Source organism: Chrysemys picta, chromosome 1 (genome assembly GCF_011386835.1).
Source record: "Chrysemys picta bellii isolate R12L10 chromosome 1, ASM1138683v2, whole genome shotgun sequence".
Lineage (NCBI taxonomy): Eukaryota > Metazoa > Chordata > Testudines > Emydidae > Chrysemys > Chrysemys picta.
Genome location: NC_088791.1, coordinates 225,667,638 through 225,670,267, shown reverse-complemented (window position 1 = coordinate 225,670,267; position 2,630 = coordinate 225,667,638).

Genomic DNA, 2,630 nt, shown 5'->3' with positions numbered 1-2,630 from the left:
GTGGGAGTAAGCGCCGTCGACGGGAAGCCGCGGAGGTCGATTTTGCCGCCGTCCTCACAGCGGGGTAAGTCGGCTGCGATACGTCGAATTCAGCTACGCTATTCACGTAGCTGAATTTGCGTATCTTAAATCGACTCCCCCCTGTAGTGTAGATGTAGCCTCAGTGTGGAGGATGGGCCGATGGAGAAGGTTTCAGCTGCAAGGAATGCAAAGCATAAGGGTCGCATTGACATTGCATACATTGTTTCTGGTGCAAGATTTTTTTTGTAATTAAAAAAACACCCCTCAATACACTTCACTGCAAGCCATAACATAATCTCAACCGCTGGCTATGGAAAGAATTGGTTTGCTGCTCCAGCCATGGTGAGTAAGACCATGAGGCATGGGCAAGAGGTCTTCTGCTGCTGCTTTTGTGAAGATATCCTTGGGATCACTGGTTGGAACTTAAGACCCTTTCCCCTAGCAACCTGGATGGTGCTTGAGGACAGACACCAGTGTAAAGTCCCCCATTTTTAGTTTATTTTTAACAAAAGGGGCACCAGGTTGGGGGAGAAGGGAGACAAACAGGAACCCATCCCCACCCCCTTCCTTTTTTTCAATGCTGCTTACAATACATGGTGATCCCTTCCAATCACAACCATGGCATTTTTGGGAAAGCGTGTTTGTGTAACCCAGATTTCACCAAACAAGGGGCGGATTACTTGTTGAACTGTTTGCATTTTAAGGGCTAGCATTGAAAACGTACTCCATTTCCACTATGCGATATCACTCTCCTGAGGGTAACCGAGGTGGCAAGGGAGCAGATGCTGCAAGCATCTGCATACAGACCTGGTCCTTATGCTGCAATGCTGTGTGCTGCAATGATGCCAGCAGAGTTAATACTGGAGTGGTGCGGGAAAATGTCCTACCATGGTGGATGAAATAAGGCAGCCGTTCCCAGAAACCTTCTCGAGGTCGCCCGGGGCTCCTGGGAGGTCTCCATGGAGCATTTTGGGGTAGTGGTGGTGTCACCGCTGAAAATCACATGCAGCTCTTCATAAAAGTGGCATGTCTGTGGGGCAGAACCAGAATGACTGTTCACCTCCCTTATCTTCTGGTATGCTTGCCAAAGCTCCTTTATTTTCACGCAGCACTGCTGCGTGACCTTCTCCCCCATGCCCTGCATGATTTTGGCATAGATGTCATCATTTCTTCTGCTGGATCAGAGCTGTGCCTGCAAAGGCTCTTCTCCCCACACAGCAATAAGATCCACCACCTCCTGGGTACTTCATGCTGGAGTGCATTTGCGGCCTTGAGTCTCCATGATCAGCTGTGCTGGCGAACTCTCCATGCTGATCAAACAGGAAATGAAAATTCAAAAGTTCCCAGAGCTTTAATAGGAGAGTGGCTGTTTCCTGTGTACCTGGCTGACGTGCAGTGGAGTTGAAAGTGCTCTCCAGAGCGGTCAGAGTGGAGTACTGTGGGACACCTCCTGGAGGTCAATTCACTTGAATTATACAATGCATTGTCTTCACTATCCCCATGTTGACCCATGGATGTCAAATCAAGCGCTACACCTCTTGCGGAGTTGGAGTACAGAAGTCGACTTTACAGGCCACTTAGGTTGGTGGAAGGTACTCGGTAGTGCAGACACATATATTATTAGATCGACTTAACATGGCTTAAGTTTGTAGTCTTTGTGGCACCTTTGTGGCACCACAAAGACTCCTCGTTGTTTTTGTTGATACAGACTAACATGGCTACCCCTCTGAAACCTAAGTTTGTAGTGTAGAGCACTCCTGTGATTTGAGCCAATTTGCAATGTATTTACACTGGTGCAGTGTGTGTACACTAGGGGTATGCACCAGTGCAGTTACATCAGCATGGCTACACTGGTAACTGACAAAGGATAAAATTTTCAAATTGTCTAAATGACTCAGGAGCCTGCAAGTTAATGGGACTTAGACTCCTAAGTGCTTAAGGCACTTGTGAAAATTGGACTCGGGCTCTTAAGTCACTTAGGCATTTTTTAAAATTTTACCCAATGCCTAAAAGATGGATGAAACACAAGACAATTCAGGAAAGGGGTCATACAATGGGATTATTGGTGAGGACAACACATAAAGGAGGAATCCTGATAAAAATGGATTTTAAAGAGGGTTTTTATGATTAAGAAACAGGACAGAAATGGAGACTGTACAAAATGAGGTACAACTTTTTTTCTTGGACTTGTTTTGTGTGTTTCTGTTTCTCTCACTCCCAATCCCCAAATTCAGCACCAGACAGACAATTTCAAATGTGTAGTTTTTTTCCTCTCTGAAATAGATACATGGGCCTTTAGCACATCCAAATTCTCAACAAACACTGCTGTGCATATTTGCCTGGGAAAATATTTTCACTCCAGGCAAAGCTCTGGCAATAGTGAGAGTTGTGTGTTCATTTCCAAGGACAAAATCTGATCCTTTGTCAACAGGTGTAAAAAGCGTACGTACAATTTATGGCATAATAACTTTTGTTATTAAATGGCAAATGTAAAGGTCTACAAAGGGTAGACATAATCTTTTGCAGCTCTTAATGAATAAAGAAGAGAGTAATGTATTGCTCTGGTAATTTCCATTAGCAACTGAGTTTACAGTTGACAATCATTAAAT